The sequence below is a fragment of the Ceratotherium simum genome, chromosome 23, assembly GCF_057802395.1.
Source record: "Ceratotherium simum simum isolate JZ-2026a chromosome 23, ASM5780239v1, whole genome shotgun sequence".
Classification (NCBI taxonomy): domain Eukaryota; kingdom Metazoa; phylum Chordata; class Mammalia; order Perissodactyla; family Rhinocerotidae; genus Ceratotherium; species Ceratotherium simum.
Window position 1 is genome coordinate 6619598 of NC_141922.1, and position 24422 is coordinate 6644019.

Consider the following 24422-nt stretch of genomic DNA (forward strand, 5'->3'; position numbering starts at 1 on the left):
TCCCCACCCCCAAAGCCAGGTAGCTGTGTGACTATAGACAAATTGCTTCATCTTTTTTTTTTTTAATTTTTTTAAATTTTTTGTGAGGAAGATCAGCCCTGAGCTAACATCCATGCTAATCCTCCTCTTTTTGCTGAGGAAGACCGGCTCTGAGCTAACGTCTATTGCCAATCCTCCTCCATTTTTTTCCCCAAAGCCCCAGTACATAGTTGCATGTCATAGCTGCACATCCTTCTAGTTGCTGTATGTGGGACGCGGCCTCAGCACGGCTGGAGAAGCAGTGCGTCGGTGCACGCCCGGGATCCGAACCCGGGCCGCCAGTAGCAGAGCACGTGCACTTAACTGCTAAGCCACCGGGCCAGCCCTCTTTCATCTTTTTAAACATCGGTTTTCTCGTATTAAACTGGGGCTAATAATAAAGTCAAATTATACTTTTGTTGGGAAGAATAAAGGAGATGGCATACAGTGCCTGGCTGATAGAAGGAACTCAGAATAGGGAGACTATTATTATCTGTATGTTTGTAACCAACACCTAATCTGATATGTGAAACCATTCATTTTGAATTAATTAATTTATTAGTTGATTAATTAATAAGTTAGTCCTGTCCGGAGCTGTCCAATGGATAAAACCACTTCCTCTGAATAGCAAATTTCCTATCATTAGTAGAGGAGAGAATAGACACCCACTTGGTAGGCATGTAACAAAATATTCTTACAGTAGGTGATAGTTTGTGAAAGTATAGATTTAATCCTGCCCAAACCTTCGTGTGTGTAATTCTATGAACTGCAAACTAAATTCAGCGTCATTAGAGATTCTTTTGCAGAGGTGATTCCATTTGTCTCTGAAGTAATGAAACAATATAATATTGATATAATTTACACTTGGGGATCACATTAGCGAGAGGTTTATTTATAAACTACAACATATGCATATAGATATTTCTGTTTTCATGTCCACCTACTTAAAGGATTGTATTAGGAGCTATTTCTCAATCTCTCACTTTGCTGAGAAGATGGTTGTGAAACCAATGTTCTCTGCTTATTTATTGATACTGCATTGATTTGTTTTCTCATAGTCCAAGTGACAAAAAATCCATTCAGAAATATAAGCAGCAAAGTCACAGATAAAACTTGCAGTTTAACTCAAGAGAAAAAACAATATTTAGCTAGATCTCAATCTTTCAAATTTAATTTTCTTTCCTTTAAAAGAGAAGTTATAAGGAAAGGATTACCATTTTAGCAAAACAATATGAATATCGATGATCTTAATAGCATCTTTTATTTACGACTTACCATGTGCTAAGCAAAGGAGCAGATATTTTTATACACCCGAACATAATCTGTCCAATATATTCTTCAAGGTAAGTTTGATTATGCTTGTCTTACAGATGATGACAATGGCAGGTAATGAACTTCTTTAAGTTTTCTATTTTTTTTTTTCTGGAAAGTGACAAAGTAGAGTTCAATAAATCTCTGGGGCCTTTTCTCTTTCTCTTTCTATTTGTGGTTTAAATCATGATCTTTTCCATATATGATTCCCTTAATATTCCCCTTGCTCTCTCCTCTAAGTGTCTGTTGTGAAAAGATTGGTTTGGTCCAAGTTTCTAGGACCCCATATGATGTCAGTGGGCTTTACATGAGCAAAAATAGAAATAACATTTGTTAAGCTGTCCAAGTAAGAACACATAAGTAATAGGGGAAACCAGCTCAGAAGTCAAGGAGAGGGTCAGAATGCTAAAAATGGAACCATGGTGTTCAAGTTCTCCAAACTGTGGTTGAGATTGCTAGCTCTCAACCAAAATCTATTCTTTCTTTCTCCATCATAGAATCATGGCAAGGCTGGCTGGACTTCATCCCACATCCCTCCTTGCAGTTCTGTTTAGCCATGTACCTACTACTTATTAAATGGAGTATGAGCAGAAATTTTATGTGCTGTTTTGGGACTGAGGCTTTGACAGAGGGAAATAAACTTTTATTTTGCTTTTCTTTTATTTTGGTAATCTATGTTACTGATGCTTAGCCTATTCCGATAAACACATGAGCCAAGACAGAGTCCCTAGGAAAGTTAACTGGTGTCTCTGTCTTTCTTTCTTTCTTTTTTGTCTTCTATGCTCTGATCCTTTCGTGACCATTGCGAGCCCATTTTTCCCTTCTGGGCTGTCCTTTGTCAGTGACTTTCCCTTTACATAAATGGTATGAGTCACACAACATTGAATATCATTCTATAATTTCTATTGAAATGTACGAGCTGTTTCATAATTTAAGGATCTCACTGTAGTAGGAAGAATACTGGGCCCCAGAGATATCCATGTCCTAATCCCAGGGACTTAAGAATATGTCATATTACATGGGAAGTGGCAGAGAAGACTGCAGATGGAATTACAGTAGTCCTCCCTTATTCGCAGTTTCACTTTCCATGGTTTAAGTTATCTGCAGTCAACCATGGTCTGAAAATATTAAATGTAAAGTTCCAGAAATAAACAATTCATAAGTTTTAAATTGCACTCCATTCTGTGTAGCGTGATGAATTCTCACACCGTCCTGCTCTGCTCGCCCAGGACATGAATCATCCCTTTGTCCAGTGTCTCCACACTGGATACACTACCTGCCTGTTAGTCACTTAGTAGCCGTCTTGGTTACCAGATGGACTATCACAATATCGCTGTGCTTGTGTTCAGGTAACCCTTATTTTACTTAATAATGGCCCAAACTGCAAGAGTAGTGATGCTGGCAATTCAGGTATGCCGAAGAGAAGCTATAAAGTGCTTTTTTAAGTGAAAAGGTGAAAGTTTTAGACTTAATAAAGAACGAAAAAAAATCTTATGCTGAGGTTGCTAAGATTTATGGTAACTTTTATTACAGGTACATTGTTAAAATTGTTCTATTTTATTATTAGTTATGGCTATTAATCTCTTACTGTGCCTAATTTATAAATTAAACTTTGTCATAGGTATGTATATATAGGAAAAAAACATAGTATTTTTAGGGTTTGGTACTATCCCCAGTTTTAGGCATCCACCAGGGATCTTGGAATGTATCCCCCTCAGATAAGGCGGGACTACTGTACTGTTGCTAATCTGCTGACCTTGAGATGGGAATTTTATCCTGAATTACCTATGTGGGCCCAATGTAATCTCAAGGGTCCTTCTAAGTAGAAGAGGGAGGCAGGAGAGCCAGAGTCAGAGAGAGTTGAAGATGCTATGCTACTGGCTTTGAAGAAGGAGAAAGGAGTCCTGAGCCAGGCAATGGGAAGCTTCTAGAAGCTGGAAAACATAAGGAAAAATATTCTCCCGTAGAGGCTGCAGAAAGAACAAAGCCCAGTTGACAATTTGATTTTAGCCCAGTGACACCTATTTCAGACTCTGACCACCAGAACTGTAAGATAATAAATTTGTGTTTCTATAAGGCACTAATTTTGAAGTAATTTGTTACAACAACAATAGGGAACTACACATTCACTGAGCTAGATTAGAAGTTATTTGGTCAGAAACCAAGATATTTTTTCCTATATCCTTCGTGGCACCTAGAATATTATATGACCCAAATTACACCCTCACTCAGAGGCAGACTGGAAGGTATCCTACCCAACACAACTCTCAGAAGTAGTCTTAGAAAACCAAGTCAGATAACTTTTCTTAGTCAAACTTTACCCAGATGCACAAGCACAGTTTGTGCCAAATGATGTAGAAAAACTGAGTGGTCATAGTTTTTCTAGGTAGCAGCTTCAGCATGCATGTGCAACCCAAATTAAACAAGAGCCCTTGAAGTGAACCTTGTCATATGCAATCAAAATTTATCCAAGGATTCTGGCCAAATGTAGTGATAAATATCAATGGACGGGTCTGGGACAATTTGGGAAAGATGTGTCTGTTGAATAACAGGAAAAATCAGCTGTAGGGCTCATCATGGCCACTTTTATTAATATAGCCACTGAGGTTGCAAATGGTGCCAAACAAGAAAGGGACACAAATATGAATTAGGGTCAATGCACAATAGGGGGTGTTGGAGTGAGACATAGATTTATTAGAACATCCACTGCTTTTCCACAGATATCATTAAAAGGGACAAGTTCTTGCTCACTAAACTTTTTAGCTCTTGTGTCATCTTCTCCCTGAAAATAATATAGAAGTGGCTTACATTTTATTATTGTTATTAATATTACATGGAACAGTTATTGCAGGAGTAATAAAAAGGAATATTTTGTGCTTATAATCGCTCTTTTTAGGAGAAGAATAAGGCTCTCTTGAAAGTCCAGAGTAAAGCATTTGCATCTTCATTTTATGAGTATAATTAGCACATTTGTCGGCTCTGTCATCAAAGATAATCAACATAATAATAACCCCTTATGTTTATATAGCCATATACAATTTACCAAACATTTTCCCATCCTTTATAATGTTATATCCACCATCTCTCTGGATTTTGTTAAGGAGTTTTATGGGAAGGCAGGACAGAGAGGGATACCTCCACATTTTTTTTTTTTTTTTTTGGATAGGGAAATAAAGATTCAGAGAGGGGCACAGCTAGGTCTGGGATTAGATCCCTAGTCTCCTAGTCTGCTGGGTTTTGAGTTAGGCAAAGCCAGGTGATGGTCATTTCCCTTCTTTTGATGCTGTTCTCCTTGTCATTTAGTGCAATTTCATATCAACTTCTATTTCATTTGCTACTGACTAGTTCTTGACTAGGTAAGTCCATGATATAACTTGAAAGACATCCAAATGCCAGCCAAACATTCTCTTCACTTATTTAAACAAAATAATGAGTTTAATTGCTTTATATAACTCCCTCTTACATAAGCTATCTACACGCTATTCAAAACTTTTTAGGGACATGCTTAATATTGCAGTGTGATTTAAATAACTGGAGTTCTGAGATCACTACCAGGTCCTTGCAGTCATTATCTTACATCATGTAGAATGTTTTGTAAGCAGAAATTAGTAGGAAGAGCAAGCACAGAATCAGATGGATATGGTCAGGGATCTTGGTTTTGCCTTTTTCTTTCAAACTGACTGTACATGATTTCCTTTAACAGTATTGATAAAAAGGAGTTAATGACACCACTTTAATATCTGCTTGTGAAGAGTTAAATTCAGTAACTTCAGTTAAGCACCTAGCAGAGCAAAGTTTCATTAAATGTGGCTGTTAAAGGATTATCATTATTATTTTGTCGTCCCTCAGATAACAATCCAATTATCTCAAATGGTATTGTGTGGTCAAGTGTGCAAAGGCAAATGGCTACTGGTCTCTACACTCCAAGTGTCCTCATCCTGAGTCTGTCTCTAAATAGTCTTGGAAATGTTTGGAACTGCTTTGTCACTTTGGGAGCACTGTCACCAAAGTTAGACAGCAAGTGTTGTCTGAATTGCTCCCTGTTAGGCCACCTTTTACCATCATTTTGCCTCTACACACCTCAGAACAGAATCAAGTGGGTATCCCACACTAGAGAGGTGCTCTCAGGTTAACAACTGGGACAGGCGTAGTTCTAGAAACATCCATGATTGATGATTCCCCCCCAAAAAACGTTTGTAAATCTAATCTGAAGACACAGCCAGGAAGCCAGAAATCTCCAGACAAAGAAGAAGGGATGAACCAGCATCCAAACAGAAAGAGCAAGTGAATCGAGATCTGACTTCCCAAGGTGGAAGGATCCCTCCTTCTTCTCTGCCACTGCTGAAACTTGTACCTAGTTCTAGCGTGGATCACACTCCCTTTTGTTTCCCATACCTGGCCTTATCCTTCTTCTGGATAAGGTGTTGTGATTTTTGTCTCATTTGTTTTGATTTCCTCTCAGCTCCGTGTCTGACACCTTGTAGGTATGCATTGTGTACTTGTACTTGTTGAAGTTGAATAGAACTGAGAACCAGAAAGAGACAGAGAGAGAGATTAAAAAGAGAAGGCGTGGTTGACATCCCAAAGCATTACTATCACATCATGTAGGTGGTCAAATATTGGGCACACTTCCATTTGCCTTATTCCTTTATTTGTCTATCTAATTATATATGGTTTACTAATGATAGCTATCATTTATTAAACTCTGATACCAAATACTTTACCAAAATTATTTCGTCTAATCTCTCTAATAATATATCAAGAAAGGTGTTATTATCTTTATGTTTTCAGATAAGAAAACTGAGGATCATAGATGATGAGTGACTGGCCCAACGTCACACAGCTGATGTGAGTAGTTTGATTCCAATGCCCCGAGCTTTTCTTGGTCATGTGAATGGGTTGTAATTCAGATGAAATGGATTTTCTGACACCTATGATTTGAGTCTCATTTACAGAGGGAACACAGGGGCACTAGGTGGAATCAGATAGCCAGAGAGGACATTTCATTTACCAGCTCCAGTACCCACTTGATTTTTCTAATAACAATGAAGGCTATGTAAGAAAAAAAAAAAGAAAGAAGAAGAAGAAGAGAAATCAGCAGTGTGAACGCAGCCAGGAGTTCACCTCACTGCTTATAAACCTTAATTAAACCTAATTTGTAAATCTTAATTGAACCACATGTACAGGCATTAATGAAGCAGTATAATAACATTGCTCTCCCAATAAGACAACACACTAATACTAAATACTTATGTTCCCGGAAAATGTACTCATGTGGGCCTCATCAAAGCATAATGGGGAAGTAGATAAACAATTAATCTCATTAATTGCAATCAAAGGACAAAAAGTACAAACCAGTTGCCTAGAGGAATCAACTTGGCCAGATTTCTTCACAAACAGATATGGTGCTAATGAAGTGACAGTGTGAAATAAGGGAACAGCTGAGGAATGAAAACCTCAGTTGGAATGTCAAGAGAAGGACACGCAAACTGAAGAAAGCCAAGGCCTTCTCAAGGAAAAGTCAATCCTTTCCAGATTACTCTTGGATTCACTCATTCATTTATCCAACAAAAGTATTGATACGTATTTGATACACGTATATGTTGTTGGATAAATATATACGTGTATCAAATCAGCACATTGTACATCTTAAACTTACACAGTGTTACCTGTCAATTATATCTCAATAAAGCTGGAAAAATAAATTGAAAAGAAAACACCCACTTTATGAGGTAGTGACTATTCTTGAAAATGATGATTTGAACATAAATGAGACATGCTCCTTGATAAGAAGATGGGTAACAAGAGATTTACGGACTATTTGGGGTCAGACACTTTCAAAAGTATCTCATTCAATGTCTCTTTTTTATTTACACAAAAATTTGAGAATCGGGTGTTAATAATCACATTATATAAATAAAAATATTTTGGGGTTCAGTGATTTGCTCTGTGTCACATATTTAATGAGTAAGTAGACAAGTGAGGACTTAAGGAGTCACCCTATTGCCAAGGCCGTGCTTATTACAAAATAGATCTATAGACCAGTTGGGTAAGCGGACTTGTACTCAGATATTGGATGTTTGTCCCTCTTCCCCAAAGCTTCAGAGGCTATATTGTAGGAAATCACCTCTCCATCTTGATTAAATTCCCTAATTGGAATGTCGATACCCCCAAACATCTGGGTAAACTCGAGGCACCATTTGGATGTCCTTTCTTCTCAGAGGCCTCTTCATCTGCATGTCACAAGAAAACTACTGTTGTCCATTTTCTTGTTGCCCCTTCCTACAGCATCCTTCTGGTCTACACTGTCTCTTTATCCTAACAGTGGTCCCATGATCCTGAACCTGGAGTGAGACTTTCCCCATTCAGAGTCTATTGTGATTTGGATCTTCCCTGTTCCTCACACTTTAACTCCAGAGCTTGTCCAAGCATGCTGCTTCACAAGTGTGTCCCTGTCCAAGTCCATGCCATTTTGTCGCCTTGAATGTCCTTCCATCACCTTAGGAAACTCTCAATTTATCCCTCAATGTTGAATTCAAGTGACAGCTTTATTAATCTTTCCTGTTTTCAGTAAGAAAAGGTATAACCTCCTAGTTTTGTAGTTGGTCGATTTCTCTATTAGTAGAGTATAATACTTGTTTACATGTTTGTGCTTTTACCCTACTGTGAGTTTCTAAATTGAAGAGTTCATCACATTCATCTTGGCATCCCCAGCATGGGGCATGAAGAAATGTTTCTGTCGAATGTGTAAATAAAACTTAAAAGCTCTGACACCAAACTGCGTGCAATTGATAGAGCTGTCTCCCCAGTGTCCTCACCGCCCTGAGACAGAAAAGAAAGAGGCCAGGTCTTCCTGATCATAAACAGAGAGCGTGATGGAGATATTACTCAGGCCATAATCTCGTGGTTTGCCACCACCCGTAGGAAGTATGGATCTCCTTCTACCAGCAAAAGCAGGAACTTTGCACAGGATGTCTTTATATGCTTCCAACGGCAAAGTGCTCATTTCCCCTCTTTATGCTACAACTGGTCCAAGTTCTTAGAGCCCGAAATCAACCTTACTTTTGTCCACTATGCTGCATCTATAATATCTTTCTAAATGATGGCTCATCATTGATCCTTGATTCTCTTGAATCTATCTCCTAAGAGTTCCTAAAAGGATCTCAAAAACAAATAAACATATCTGTATTATTTTGTTGTTGAAATAATTTAATGTCTTTTAGGATAGAGACCTAAATCATTTGGTTGCCTTTAAGGACTTTTATGATCCAGCTTCTGCTCATCTCCAAGGGTCTTTTGACTCCATCTTCTATATCAACATTCCACATTCTAATCATGCATTGTAATTTTGTGTTTTCTAAAGAACATCTTCCTTAATTTTAGCCTTTTAAAAAAATTAATGCTTTTAGAGTGGTTTTATGTTTACTGAAAAATTGAGCAGAAAATACAGAGTTCCTTTATATCCTTCTCCCCATACCTCCAATCTCTACAGTTTCTACTATTAACATTTTGCATTAATGTGGTACATTACAATTGATGAACCCATATTGATGCACTCTTATTAACTGAAGTCCATAGTTTACATTAAGGTTCACACTTTGTGTTGAATAGTTATATAATTTCTAGCTTTTTTATATGTTGTTCCCTCTGGGTAGAAGGCACTGGCATCTGTTCTTTGTTTGGCTCACTCATCCCTCAGGTTTCAACTTAGGTGGAAACCACCTCCTCCAGGAAGTCCTCTCCAGCACTTAATTCTGTTCCAGGTCACATTATCAGAGAATAAGTGGATAAGTAAATCTTTAAACTTATTTTAAACAGGCACACATTCTGTGTTCCAGATATGCTTTCTGATTACCTTTATTTCAGTACTTGTCTCACTGTATTCTAACACCATGCTGACTTAACTGTGATATTCTTATTAAGGGTAGGGGCAATGTCTGGCTCATTCTTATATTCCCCATTGCATAGCAAAGTAAGTGATAAACAATGGATAATCAATATTTTTGTTGTTGTTGACTGAATAAATGAGTCCATCTTTCATTTTCTCCCAGGACATGTTTGGAGTCCTTAAACAATGGAATTGTATTTGACTGCCGGGATTCACAGTGCAGAGTTCCTTTGATATGGATAGAGCTAAAATCCCCAGCTAAAATGTCTACAGAATGGCCCATGCTCCATCTAACTGCTACCTGGATCCAGGGTCTCTAATAGTTATATCAAGTAGAGCAACTCACATGAGTTTTTGGCCTTAACATCATCTCCTTTACAAAGGAGAACATTATTTTTCCCTTACATTACTGGGCTGTTGTAAGATGAACATCAAAAGAATAAAAGGTGTTAAAGGGTAGTGTGTTTTATAAAATAACTCAACAAATGTCAGTATATAGAAATGCCTTACATTCTCTTCCAACTCTACATTTCAAGGGGGCAGAAACCATCTCATGTGGGCATCATTCTGCTTCTCACCTCTATTTACCCTTGACCTATGACACATGGTGTGACAGGAAATAATAAGATACGTGAAGTATATCTTTTCTTTAGGGACATTAAAACATACTTTACATCTTTTGTAATTTTCAGTGATCTGATAGTATAAAATTAAAGATGCCTTTTGACTATTAAACTTGCTCTTGAGCTGTGAAACATTCTTATCTCAAAATTGTGTAATATTGAATGCAGAACATTAGACTTAAAAATATTAATTCATCTTTAAGGACTGTGTTGCCTTTGTCCTAAATTTTATTAACTATTGTATCTTAAAAAATAAAGACACATTGTTTGAAAAATGGGTAGAAGAGGTAAAAGTGAAAATACATCATGAGTTTGTGCTGGGACCCTGGCAGGGCAAAGCTGTGTACAGGTCCATTTGCATTTGGATAGTAGGTAGTGAAGAAGCCAGGAAGTAGTGAGAAGAGAACAAAGCAACTGCTATGCCAAATGAAAGACTCATGTCACTGAGATAACATCCAACATGTGATTATCAAATAAATGAATGAAACAAGGGAGCTAAGCTAGTTCAAGAAGCTGCCATATTTAACATTTACCATGTATCAACACTTACTTTAGGCCAATAAGTTGTCATTACATGTGTTATTTCTTTAATTTTTATTATTCCACATTACTATCCTCGATTTAGAGATAAGGAAATTGTCACTCAGAAATGTTAATTAACTTTCTGAATTTATGCACTAAGTCGAAGATTGAGGATTCCAGTCTGTGTTCTTCTTTTTTTTTTTGGTGAGGAAGATTGGCCCTGAGCTAACATCTGTGTCAATCCTCCTCTATTTTGTATGTGGGAGGCTACCACAGCATGGCTCGATGAACAGTGTGTAGGTCCACGCCTGGGATCTGGGCCCACAAACCCCAGGCTGCCAAAGCGGAGTATGCGAACTTAACCCCTACGCCACCGGGCCGCCCCCTAGTCTGTGTTCTTAACCACAGTATTGAGATCCTCCGATGGTAATATTTTCTATGGTGGACTATTGGTTCTAAGTATTCACAGTTATTAATTCTAAACCATGACATGAAAGGGACAAAATTGTGGGAGTATCCAATCTATGCTCTGTGTCTTACTCTTCCCTTTGAGAATGGCCAGGTAATCTGTGTCCCCACTCCCACCCCGGAATACTGGGAGCCCCCTCTCACTATGACCTATACTCTGGGCCAGGGGTCAGTAAACATTTTTGCCAGGAGCCAGAATAGTACATATTTTAGGTTTTTTAGTCCATATAGTCTCGGCATGAAAGCTGCCATAGACAATTTGTAAATGAATGAGGGTGACTGTGTTCCAATAAAAATTTATTTGCAAAAACAGGAGGCAGGCTGGATTTGGTCTGTGCAGTGTAGCATGGAAATCTTTCAAGGCAGTGTTTTTCAAAATATTTTGAGCACAACCAAGAGCTACTGTAGAACATTATTTATATGCATCTATATTATGTATGATTAATAACAGAAGTTCTCTGAAAATATTGCAATCCTTCTGTACCTGATGCACATTGATAATTTATTTTGCATTTTCTTTCATTAAAAGAAAAAGTGCATGTCCTGAACCATTAAATTGAATTCAAAGTCTACTAATGAATAACACAAAATATGATTAAAAAAAAACCTGGATCATAAAAAATTCTTGTGGAGGATCCTGAATTTCATGAAGGAACAATAAATAAAAGGAGGCAGAATCTCAGATCTGGATGTGTCTTTAGAATCCTCAGCATAATTGCTTAGTCAATGACCATATGAATAAATTTTAAAAATCCTTTGTACAGGCAAGATATTACAATCCTTGTCCAAAGGCATATGTCTCTTCCAGTGGGATTTTTGGCTTCAATATTTCCATGCAGATGGCTTTGATTAAGGAACCTTCCTGGAATCTGCAAATCTGATTCTTTCATTCAAAATACATTTGTGAAGTTTCTTCTGTGTTTCAGGGACAATGCTGGGCAGTTAGGTGACAAAGACAGCAAAAGTCAACATGTGTTGTAGAGTGCGGTGAACTGAACTGATGGGGTGTGCTCTGTGTGGGAAGCAGAGTGTATCATAAAGCACAGAAACAGGGTGTCTAAATCAGGTTGAATTTCTTTATACACAGGCAGATATATTTTAATAGGCTTTTCCTAAAATTGGGGGGTCAGAAAAATACATAAAACATTTTCTTTTTAGGTTTACTTGCAGGAATCTTTTAAGCACAAAGCGATAGAACAAATGGCACACCATAGTCCCCTCTTAGGTCAAGAGGAAACCCAAAGCTAAATGTAACGCTCTAATTTAGAAATTTCATTCATCCCAGGTACCAGGTACATCTCTCCCTCTCCACCTTAAAACACACTGTGGTGTGTGTATATATATATATATATATCTGCATATTTATTTTCTTGTATATATGCATAACTATATAAGCAGGTATGCGTCCATAGAGAGAATAAATTATATATTTTATTATTTACAAAATACAGATAAATATAACATATTTATAAAATATATCATTTATATACTATAAAATTTATTTATTCTCTATATATACATGCATACATACCTAGTTATATATATACATGTATATATGTATGCACATATATATGTAACCATATGTGTGTAGGAATTTTTATTTTTTTTGTAAATAATATATGTACACATTTATAACTGTCTCTTCTCTCTCCGTCTCTTTCTTTCTCTCACATATACACACATATACACACATTCACACACAACCATTGTTATTTTTGTGCTAACACTTTTAATATTATACTCTTCAAATAGTAGCCTAAATGTGATTATTTTAATTTAAAAAGCAGTACAAAACCTTTGGAAAGTACTTTTTAAAAATGTTAATATCAAACGGTAATTAAATTATGTTGCGTTGCACCTTCATGTCATAGTCGTACGTCCATTCTCACTACATCACCCACAACTAGTGACACCACATTTAGCAAATAAGACATATAGGTTGCCGAGTTAACTCTTAATTTCAGATAATAAACAGAATTTTACTACAAGTATATCCTACACAATATGTAGGCTATATTTGTACTAAATATACCCATTTGTTATCTCAATTTCAAATTTAACTGGATGTCCTGCACTTAATCTGGTAACCCTACTCGTGAAGCCATCCTGAATTTGAAGCAATAAAAGCGAGGTACCGGAAAAAGTAACGGGACATTTTCAATATTCCCTGAAAACAAAGGAAACCCTCTCAGTTGCCCTGTTTTGTCAAGAGCTCTGATTCTTGATGAATTTGTTGTAATGACTTCCTCTATATGGAGCCCATAATGCTGTGCTTAAGAAATTTGTTATCATTTCTCTCTATCCTTTTGCTGTGTTCTACATCTAACGGTATCGTGGAATCCGCGTGTTAAAAAAAGTGTTTTTCTATGGGAGCGTGGTTGGGGTCTCAGGTTTGATCAGGGTATGGTTTTTAAGAGGAAAATCCTTACTGAGGCTGAAGTCTTGTAGGCTGGCGTTAGTTGCTCATTAGTTTCACCGCATTCAGTTTTGATCTCCAGAACCTTCATGGGAAAGCACTTAATATGCAACCTTCCTATTTCCTTCTCGGTTCATTAATTTGAACCATAATCTTATCCATCCAGCACTGAGCTTTTACCGTGCACTGTCTAGATGAGCTGTTCAGCCAATAAATCCAATAAAGTCATTTCTCAAAGTGGAGAGATTTCTCCCACAGAACACGCAGTCTTGCGGCTAAGATGTACCTGATGCTGTTGAAGTTAGAGATTGATAAAAGTGTGTGTCTTATTTCTAGTTTTCCTGAAGAAACTTTGAATGAAATAAAGGAAAGTGGTTTGGGGTGTTTTGTTTTTCACAGGGGATTTGAGTTTTGAGGAATCATACTCAATCCTTGCACCCTTTATTATATTAAAAACAATGGCATAGTTCTTCTAATTAATGCTTTTCAATTTGAAAGGCAATCATATGACCATCATCTCATTTGATTATTAAATCAGTGTGTTGGCCGATATTCTTCTAAATTGCCGTACGTGGATTGAGACTAAGAGACATTTTAGGTGAATTTTCCCAAGACCACACTATTCTCTGCTATCTGATATTTCTGTTGTTTGTGAAGCCACACAAATTCTATTTCCCTTATCAAAGTCTATGATTTTAATCTAATTAATCACAATTCAGAATTTTTATCCAAGTTCATTGTACAAAATCAGTCTGATTATAATTAGCCCCATTTGTAAAAGAACTGGGGGAAACAAAATTAATAACAGCTACCCTTCATTGAGTGTCTACTATAACCCTGCAAGCTATAAGGTATCTCCATTTTACAGAAGAGGAAAATGAAGGCATTCAGCGTGTCAGTAAAAGAGTGAGGATTAGAGCCTACATCTGTTGGCCTCCAAAGCCCATATCCTCCCCCTGGGGCTTCCTTTTCAGGATTCTATGTGACAAATATTACTGATACCCTTTTCTCGTCCAGATGCTCTCTGGACACAGGCAAAAACTGTTGAAATATTTCCTCTTATCACAGAGCCTTCATTTAGTGTGGAAAATAGGAAATTAACGAGAAAAGAAACACACACAAAACAAATATAAATTGTAATAAGTGCAATGAAGTCCATGTATGGTACAAAGTAACGGGCACACAGGAGGGTCTCTTCTACATTCTATCGTCAAAGGATGCCGATCTGAAGTTGAACCTGAGGCCTGAAAGACGAGAAGGAGGCTGTCATGTGAAGAGCATGAGATGAAGATCCCAGGTAGAAATGTAAATGCTTTGAGGCAAGAAAGAAAATAACATGTTTTAAGGACTGAAAAAGGGTATAGTAAAGTTACAGTGTAGGTTAGCAAGATGAAATGGTATAAACTGAGGTAGAGGATGGGAAATAGAAGAGTTTCATCAGGCCGAGCTTGCCGGTGACAACAAGAGGTGCTATGAAATGTATTCTAAACTTGACAGGAACTCATTGGAGGAATTTAAGCAGATATAACATATAATGGGATGCTCCAATTCTTTTTTTTTTTTTCCTAAGATTTTATTTATTTTATTTTTTGCCCCCAAAGCCCCAGTAGATAGTTGTATGTCATATCTGCACACCCTTCTAGCTGCTGTATGTGGGACTCGGCCTCAGGATGGACGGAGAAGTGGTGCCTCGATGCGCACCCGGGATCCGAACCCGGGTCGCCAGCATCGCAGCGCGCACTTAACCACCAAGCCACAGGGCCAGCCGGGATGCTCCAGTTCTTACTTGAAATTTTCTTTTGTTTGTGGACACAAAGGTTTATTAATTTAAAGAAAGATCCCGAGTTTTGCTACACTTAGTAGGTTCTGTGAATTAGAAGACATTCGTTTGTCCCCTTGGTGGGAACTGCAAGGTGATGGCCTTGGGGAGAATGGAGACTAGGCAAAAGGAACCTTTTCTCTACCATCATCTATGTGAACAAAGACAAACTTATTTAGGAAAGTTGTAACACAAAAGTGGGCAAGGGAGATAGAATAGCAGGACAACTTATAATTTAAAGCCCTTTCTAGAAACAAAACTATAGTTCTACCATTGTTCTTAGTTCATGTAAGGAGTTTAGAAGCTCAGAGAATGGAGTTGAATTAGAACTTTTAGTATGAAAAAGTAATGGGTGCGCGCGCGTGTGTGTGTGTGTGTGTATGTGAGTGTGTTTACCAAAAATTAAAAAAAAAACCTTCAAAATGTTGGTTTTCCCAAATGCAAGTTTCTGATCCCTACATAGTTAGTTTAACTCTTCTAACCCAAAGGCCAGTTGCAAAGACCCTGGTGTCTGGACTAAACAGTGACAAGATGATGTGTCCAGCTAGAATCAAGAAGACAACTACCCAGAGATCACTCGGAGGACTGGATTTACTTAGTGTTTTTGCAAGTCTGTCTCACAACAGGTCATTCCATCTCTCAACTATAGCAGCTGTTCCGTTCTTAGGAAAGGATGAGGAAGGGGGCCTTCAGCAATCCCTCTGCCAAGTGTGAAGGTGGCTCGTGGAAGCTAGTTCCTTGTCTCGCCCTCTCCACAGGGCGCGACAACTATGAGCCAGCATGTTCTTGTCATCTTTAAACTCACAAATCAGAGTGTCTCTGAGGATTCCTAATATTTTTTTCTACTTTAATTATATATTTAAGTCCTAGATTGTGTTACTCTGCCCTAGTATTGTAGACATTCCGAGGCACAAGACCATCATACTCACAATTGCTTCCCCTGCCGACTTCTCCTGGTCTGAGTTACTGAGGTCTGAGCTGATCTGGGCAAAAGTCCGGGACAGGGCAAGATATCATTTCCCATACTTCCTATAAAATGCAAACCCTGTAGCCAAAGAAAGTAATCCTGGAGGTCAAGTTTGAATAAAATCTTTCAGCAAATGTTTGAAAATATACTATCAAAATGAAGAGACTGAGCAGAAAGAAAATTCTGGGAGGATCTTTCAAGACAAAAGTCAAGAACTCAAGACCAGAGCCAGGCTGAAGCATTGCATGAGGAGATAAAACCTCTTATTGCATGAGCATGGGATCTGGGGTCAGGTAGCCCAGGTGTAAGGCTGTTCTCTGCTTCTTACAGCTCTGTTCCCTTGGAAAGAGTGTTATGCTCTCTAATCCTCACTTCCTCCCCTGTAATTCCAATCCCAACATTGCTGCTTACTTAACTATGTGATCACTTTTTTAAACATTTTACATGTGTTTTCACAACAAATCTATGGAATAGATAGTATTTTATTTCTAATTTACATACGAGAGGTTTGCAAACAGAGATACCACATTTCTTGCTCAAGGTCACATGGTCACTGAGAGGTGGATTCAGTACTAAAATTCAGACTTCTTAGTCCAGAGCCCAGTTTCTTAACATCCTCTGGATGAAACAGTGGAAAACAGCAAATGATAAATGATCATAGTAGTAATTGGTGTTAAAATATTATTTTCCCTCTTTAGAAATTACAGTTGGGTATTTTTGTTTTTGATACCTCCTATTTTCTCTTCCTCATATTCAAGTTTTTGATTATACACTTGAGCATAGGGGGCATGTTTATAATAGCTGTTTTCTGAAAATCCCATCATCTCTGCATTCTGGGTTACATTTTCCTAATTCTTTTACTGTCTAGTAACTTTTAATTGGATGTAGTCATTGAATATTTTATATTGTGAAGCATTTTGTTGCATTCCTTTATATGGGTTGACTTGTACTGTCAAGAATTTGAGATACTTGTGGATTCATTTGATCCTTTTGAGTTTTGCTTTTAAGCTATATCAGAGCAAGTCAGGATATACTTTTATTCTAGAGATATTTGAGCCACACTTATAAGGTCATTCTGGAGTCTCTATTGAAAGTCCCATAGATTCAACAAGACCTTTCTACTCCAGCTGGAAGGAATTCCAATAATTTCCAGTCTTGTGTGGGAATTGTTCATCTCACAGGTCCCTGTGTTCCATGCAAATTACATAATCAAGCACTCAATTATTGCTCTCTGGTAATTGTTCTTGCTCAGCTATGTGGGGTTTCTCTCTCTATGTGCACACGTTGGTGCTCAGCCAAAGACTTAAGGACTCTTTGCAGAATCCACAGGTTTCAGCTGTCCTGGCCTCCTCAAACTTTCCTCTCTGTCTCGTTAACTAAGCAAGATGGCTGGAGTTTATTCTGGTTTTCTTTTCTGTGCCAAAGTCCATGGATTACTTCCCAGGGTGGAAACCTTGGGTGATGGCTGAGGTCTCTTTGCTTGTGCTTCTTTGCTCAGAGATCACAGTCCTGTGCTGCCTGTTGTCCATTATCTGAATATGTTTGTTTCTCATATTTTGTTGTCCTTTTTTTGTGTGTGTGAGGAAGATTGGCCTTGAGCTAATAGCTGTTGCCAATCTTCCTCTTTTTGCTTGAGGAAGATTGCCCCCACGCTAACATTTGTGCCAATATTCCTCAATTTTTTATATGTGGGACGTGCCACAGCATGGCTTGATGAGTGGTGCATAGGTCCGCACCCAGGATCTGAACTTGCAAACTCTGGCCACCGAAGGGGAGTGCACAAACTCAACCACTACACCACTGGGCCGGCACCTGTTGTCCTTTCTTTTCTAGTTGTGTTTTACAGAATTGTACTTCCAGACCATTGTATTTCCTCATGGGTGGAAGCAGAATGCCACCAACACTATTATGAGTTTCTCATGAGACAGTACTTGTAATAACTTCATGCAGGTGTTAAGGGTATAGTATAGTAGAGATACTGAGGCAGGGAGGGGCAGGGAGCGTATAGTAGAGATACTGACTCAGTCTGGGCAGGTTGAAGTAGACAAGGAAGACTTCTTGGACGAGATGAGACTGGAGCTGGGCCTCAAAAGCCAATGAATTTTCAAATATTAACACTCCTTTAGTTTAATTAGCATGCTAAGCTTAAAGATAGCATAAATGAGTGATTGAAATTGCTTGACTTAATGAAGCCTTAATAATAACCCTAATTCAGTTTATTCGACAACTATCACTCATAGATGAATAGCTAATGCCTTTTCTAATAAAACAGTCATAATAAAATAAAGGAAGCCATAAAATATATTGTTTTTATTCTTTAAATCACATACTTTCTAAGAAGGATGCTGAATCCATTAGAATTGCTCTATGAAATGCTTTATTTATTTATTTAAATTTTAAAATGGAATTTACTTGATGCTACAACAGGAACCTTGAGATGCTGTTTTCTTATCTTACTGATAATTAAATGAAAACGGATTGCAATTCCAACTCCACATCGTGTGTTCTGGAAAGAGACTCTTCTTATAAGTGGAGAAAACTGACCAAGTGACCTGGATTTTGATCCCCCCCAAACTCTTTTCTTTTGAGAGCACTCAGATTTTACTGCGTTTATCCATGAGTCCAGCAGAACAAAAAATCGATGACCTGAGATCATGAATGGACACAGATGACACTTCTCTCAAGTCTACTCACAGCAGTTAGTACATACTCAGCATTTTCAAAAAGAAATGGTGAGAGGGAACAAAACATATTATCACAGAAAATACAAATGATACTAACCCATGCAATTTCCCAAATAGCAGCTTTTTCATCCTACCATAGCGGAGTATCTGTTAGTCCTTGAAGTTTCTATGCTACTCACAGCATCCCACCTCACTCTCTTGCCTTGCTTTCTTAACGTGAAGATGGCTTCAACAAGGTTGCTATAAACAAACCTGGGCTCGGTCATCTGAAAATGGCACCTCAGAAGACTGAACTTTTTGGAGTCAAGACTAAAGGAGGGAAGGAAATTAAATTTAGTGAACACCTGTAACACATCAGGCATTGTGTTAGACATTTTAAAATACAGTATCCCTTTTAGTATTTACCTAAACTCTGAGAGGCTATTCTCGTTTTATCTTTGATCATTGAGGCAAAGTGAATTGCCTAAAGTCACACGGTTAATGAATGGCAGACCTGGATCTCCGTTTCACCTGATTTACACACACTCTCGTACACACGCGTTCTGCCCAATGTGTAGGTGATGAACCGTGTTTCTGCTCAGCATCCCCCCTACCCATCTCTAGTTTCTGCTAGGAGGAATGTGCCTATTTTTTCACTCACCTATTCAACAAACATTGATTGAGATCCTACGATGGGTTGTACATGAGGCTACATACCTCAGGGAGCATGGTACATAAATCCCAGGCTCTGCACTTCAAAACCTCACAAACGAGAAGTAAATGGAGAAAAAGAAATAATTATTTGCCATAGTGTGTGAGAGTTGTTTCAGTAAAAAGTGTCAGATACGGTGGGAGCAGAAGGGAGAGAAACGTAACCTAACCTGACTTACGGATGTGATAGTGGAGGTAGATAGATCTCTGTGCAATTTATGTTGAGGCCACACTTTGAATAAAAAATAGAGCTTTCCAGACAAGTAGGAATGGGGAGAACAATCTCAGAACAAGATTCTCCCACCATAAAGGAGAGATGGACACTGTTGATTCGGAAACCATGGTATATGTTAGTGGAGCTCAGTTATTAGATCAGAGTTCTAAGTGGAATGGACGCTAAATATGGGAGAAGATTGGGCTGGTTCACGTTTTTACTCTTTGCCTGAGGTGTTTGCTCCATCTGAAATGTTTTCTACCTTCCCCCTGCAATTTGTCCACCTGATGAGCTTGAGACTCAACTTACGTTTCCAGAATGATGTGAATACCAGACATTCACTCCTTTGCCCAAGTTACTACTGTATGTTACAAGTGCTTCTGTCTTTGCCCTTATCCCCCAGCACAATTGGTGTGCCCCTGTCCACAGCCCCTCTAGACTGTGAGCTATTTAGGAAAAGGAAGGTCATGTCCTACTTACCTCTTACTCCCAGAACCTAGGGTAGTCATAATGTTAGCCACGGGGTGGGCATTCAATGGATGCTTGTTCAATGCACCAGTAAATGAATTTTCTGCATACAATGAGAAAAATATAGTGATGTGCTTCAATTTTTCCTCCAGACCCTTGGAATTATCTAATATATTTACAGGTTATTAATGTACTTTTTCCCACCCCACCCCTTTCACCGTGTCCTCCCCTTCAGTAAGTATTCTTAGAACATTTGTTTCGCAGGGATTTTGTTTTTAACAGAATCCAATTTTTTTATTATCTACCTGGGTTTCTAACCCCTCGAAGTCCATTTGTATTATGTTTCTGTTCACTCCGTAGCTCACTACATCTTCCGATTTAGTACAATTTGTGAATTTCATTAACATGCTATTTACTCTCACTTTGAAATCTCATTTACTCTACTTCCTTTCTTGTAGCTTATCACCAAGAATAAAGTAAATGCCTGCTACATTAAACGTGCCAATGGTATTTAACTTGGAAGAGTTATAAATATAAAGGGAGAAAAATAATAGAAGAGGATTGAATAGATTTCGATAAAAAAAAAAACCACAGAGATGCTTATAAAGAGTTATTCCTCACAGAAAAAAATATGCTTGAGGAAAACAGATAAAACACATGTGCATTGAAGGTGTGAAATAATTAGAAAATAGTCATTCAGAGGAAAATAGTGGAAGTGTTACTAGATAATGCAAAACTTCATTGACAAAAAAGTAATGACGTGTGTACTAGAACACTGGAGTATCGGAGCTGAAAACCACTCAGGGGATTATTAAATGTTTCCTTCTCCTTTTATAGACAAAGGGGGATAAACCCTGAAAGACTTAGCCAAGGGCACACCCCAAGTCGTTACAAAGCAAGTCCTAGAAGCTGAGTTTTCTGTTTCCTAATTAGCTGCTGTTTCCTCTAAACCATCAGCCTTTTACATATGCAAGACCTTATGGCTTATAAATGATTGACACATAAATCATTTTGATTTGCACAATATACTTGTTAAAATAAGGAACCTAGTTATCATTTTCTTTATTTGACACATTAAAAACCGATGCTCAGAGAGGCAGTGACCAACGGAAGGACAGGCTTCTCGTTAGTGGTAACGTCAGACCGGAACCTCTTTTTTCTCATTCCAAAATTGGCATTCTTGCAATATACCATGCTGACCCCAACAGAAAATGAATATCAAGCTACATTTGAAAGGAACATGACAACCAACTAGCTCATCTTCAATCCAAAAGCTCAAGAAACATGATGACTGCTGAGATAACAGAAAAATGAATTTTAGAAATTTGCTAGCGGGTGCAGCCTGGAGGGTGAATAGACTTCACCCTGAATTCAGATAACTCAGAGATGTAATCTAGCTTTGATGTTTCTGGTCCATGATGACTGTGTTATTTAAAAAATCAGGCTAACTCCATCCCCGTATGAATTGTAAACTTGTTACTTGGTCAGGTCTACCTGTGATGATTGTAGTTGGCTGAGGCTATAAAATATATTGACCCATTTCATCATGTTCATCTGCATTGCAGGCTGGGTGTCGGGAAGCAATACCCTGCCTTCTAGTGCTCGACTTCTCACATTTCTGTGTAAGCATCAGATTCTGGGAACCAGAACACCAGGTCAATAGCATTGACACATAGATCTGAATTTCTAGAATAGCTACTGAAATAGCTGACAGAGGAGAAGATTCCCAAAGTAAGGTGGAGAAAAATGAAGATGGGTATTTCAGCATTGATCGGAAACAGGTGTTGTTTTGAAATATTCTTCACTTTAGGTTGGATGTCAGCACTATTTGATTTTTCACAGCACTTTATAAAAATGTGCATTCAATGCAAACTCAATAATACTTGTATTTAGAAAAAAAGTGTACACTATTCTTATAGATATGATAGCAACTAAAGTAAAAAGCATCTGTTTCCATATTAAGTGTCTTTACATTTGGAAGTGGATGTGGGCTAACTTGAACCCCCCACATACATACTCATATTGCTAATCATATGTGTATTATATAATCATACATATTACATACATATATATATATATTAAGGTAGAAATATTTAAAGAAATCAGCACTTGATTTTCAATAGAAGAGTACCTAGAGATTCTTGTCCGATTTCCTCTTCTTATTAACCATGATGCTTTGAGCTGATCACTTCATTTTTCTGCATCCATTTTCTCAACTTTAAAGGAAAGAAATATGTGCCTTAATCCAACAGAGGGTTGTTGTAAGTATTAGTGTAATTTGAGAATGTAAAAGTAGTTTATAAAGTATGAGAGTTTCTCAAAGTGCCCAGAGACAGGGATCTGCACACTTCAGTTGGAGTGAGGCAAGAATGACTATCTCAGAGATCTGGTATTTTGAGAGGGAAATAGAGGGAAAGATTCCCAAGCAATGCTCATACTCTAAATGAGGTTGCTGATAAAGTTCTGGTTCTTCTGGGTTTTTCCCGTTTAACCAGGCTCCAAGCCAATAACCACATGAGGACAGGATTTAGTCATGTCACAAGAGGATGGGCAAGGACAGATTTGTTTCAGGATTCCAGATAATGAGACCCCAAAGGGAAGACTGGAGTAACAATATGGAGCCAAAGAAGAAGAATCCCAGTTGTGGAACTCATGGGAAGACTAGTGTCTCTGGGCACATGGGTACATGGGTCACAGTCTGTGTGTGATGAAGCCCTCGCTGACCCTCATAGAAAGTAAGATGAGCTATGGTGTTTACCTCAGTCTCACTGGCCAATGCCTGGGTTGGATCACGGAGTTCAAATCAGATTACGTGGGGAAGGTACAGGCTGCAGATTTACCACAAGAGGAAGTGCAAAAGTAATTTTGGGGAGGTGAGCTACTGAGCAAAGTGAAAAAATCAAATAATTGTCACAGAGCAGCAGAAACAGAAGGAGAAGCAGATTGTCAAGAGCATGGCACATGGGGCTCGGGTTCAGCATGGACTCTAAGTGAGGGAGGCCATGCCCAGGACATGCCCCTTTGTAGATACTGGCTGCTCAGCACCTGCCTGGTGTGGAAGACAGAACAATGCCCCTCCCCCAAAGATGTCCACATCCTAATCACTGGAGCCTGTGAACATGGCAATACCTTCAGTACAAAAGGGACTTTGCAACTGTGATTAAATGAATGATCTTGAGATGGAGAAGTTATCCTGGATTATCCTGGGTTAGGTCCAATGTAATCATAAGGGTTCTTTAAGAGGAGACAGGAGGGTTAGTGTCAGAGAAGGCTACGTGATTACGGAAGCAGAGGTTGGAGTGATGCGACTAGGTGCCAAGGAATGTAGGAAACCCCTAGAAGCTGGAAAAGTTAAAGAACAGATTCTTCCCTAGAGCCTCCAGAGGGGATGCACTCCTGATGATATTCTGGTTTTAGCACTATAAGATACATTTCAGACTTCTGACACCCAGAACTGTAAGACAATAAATGTGGGTTGTTTTAAGTGGGTAAGTTTGTGATAATTTGTTATAGGAGCAATAGGAGACTAATACAAGCAGATCAGCCCAGTTTTAGGATTGGCTCAGGGACTAGGGAGAACTCTCCATAGGTACTTAGCAGATTTGAGGAGAGGCAGGAGGAGCTTAATGCGAGAGGGGTGTGTAAGGACTGCCAAGAGTAAGTTTTAATAAGATCACCTGGAAGGACACCTTGGCAACCTCACTCTATATTTATGATCTTCTAAATCCTCGATTCTCCAAATGTTCCCATTTGTCTGAGCATATATAAAATTGTTGTTGACTTTCTAATTAAAACTACCTGGATTTTGCTACAGAAAAACGTCAGGTCTTCTCTAGTAAATCCAACTAAAGTGGCAGTTGTCATCCAATAGAATATTTTGAACCACGATGATTATAGAAAAAAAAAGTTTAAAAACCTTCCTGGTGGTAGAATTTTTCCTTACTAGAAAAAAGTAGTTATTTCATCAGAAAATGTCATATTTGGATTTTTTTTATATTGTTTAAATCCTATACAGCTTTTGATAATAATAGAAAACAGTATTTTCCAACAATCTATATTTTTCCTCTATTGTGGAGTATACAAAGAGGTATTTCATAGCTGGTTACTAACCATCACCTATCATTTTAGACTTTCTTAGAGTTTTCTGTCCAGTTCAGAAGGCTTTTCTTACCTACAGAGTGAACATCATAGTCTTGTCTATACTGTATAATCTGAGTTCTGATCATGGATAATAGGAGAAAAGGCAGATACCTCACCCAAGATTGGCCCTAGAATCTTTCTCCCTGGAATATGGAACTCTGATTTGTTGAGATACTTTCCATCTATAAGTTGAT